The sequence below is a fragment of the Sinocyclocheilus anshuiensis genome, unplaced genomic scaffold (assembly GCF_001515605.1).
Source record: "Sinocyclocheilus anshuiensis isolate Anshui unplaced genomic scaffold, SAMN03320099.WGS_v1.1 scaffold213, whole genome shotgun sequence".
NCBI lineage: Eukaryota > Metazoa > Chordata > Actinopteri > Cypriniformes > Cyprinidae > Sinocyclocheilus > Sinocyclocheilus anshuiensis.
Genome location: NW_015540860.1, coordinates 1,084,079 through 1,085,042, shown reverse-complemented (window position 1 = coordinate 1,085,042; position 964 = coordinate 1,084,079).

The following is a 964-nucleotide window of genomic DNA, read 5'->3' as shown; positions in this document are numbered from 1 at the left end:
TGCTTTCCGGAAGAGCGACCAGCTCTTTATTTCATGGGCACCCCCTCACAGGGGGAGTCCCATATTTAAGCAACGCCGCTCACATTAGCTTGTGGAAGCTATTGCTTTGGCATATGAATCGATGGGTGTGCAGCCCCCAGGGAACATCAGAGCTCATTCCACGAGGGGCTTAGCTGCCTCTTGGGCCTTGTTCGGGAGAGTGTCACTGCAGGACATCTGCTCTGCTGCCAGCTGGGCCTCTCCCCATACGTTTGTGCGTTACTACCGCTTGGATGTCACCAAAACTTCGGCAGCATATTCTGTTTTAGGGGTGGGGTCTTCATAGCTCCTTGTTACCTTCCTCTCTTCCTCCCATTTACACATTGTAGTAAAGGAACGAAGGGTGAGTGGGCCATCGGGCCACGCACATTCGTGTCACCAAGCATGCATTTATTTTCCTGCCTGGATGTTTCATATGTGTTGCTGGATTTATTTACATGTGTGGGCCTCATACATGTTTCATGTCCTGCCTGTGCACAGCAGTCATGTGTGTGTGTGTCAGGATTGTCAGGTGCATGATTATGGGACGTGTCAGGCACCGCCCCCTTGGGGTGACCGTCCTTCTCTGGTTTACAGAACCTCACTGTGAGTGTATTGGGCAATCGGGGAGCTGTCCATGTCTCTCCCATAGGTGGATCTCGAACACGAGATGATGAAAGAGAACAATAGGTTACTGTCGTAACCCCGGTTCTCTGAAACATCGAGTGGAGAGATCCACCAGCTTTGCCCCGCTTGCCGCACGAGAAGCGAATATACTTACTGGAGAATAGCGTCGCGTGCAGGCCTTATATGCTCTCAGGTAAGGGGGTGGGGCCTTACCTGGCATTGGCTGCGCGCTTCTGTCTGTCTAGCCAGACTTGGTGCAATTGGATGCTTCTGCAGAGGTCAGGTACGGATGCCCTTCCCATAGGTGGATCTCTCCACT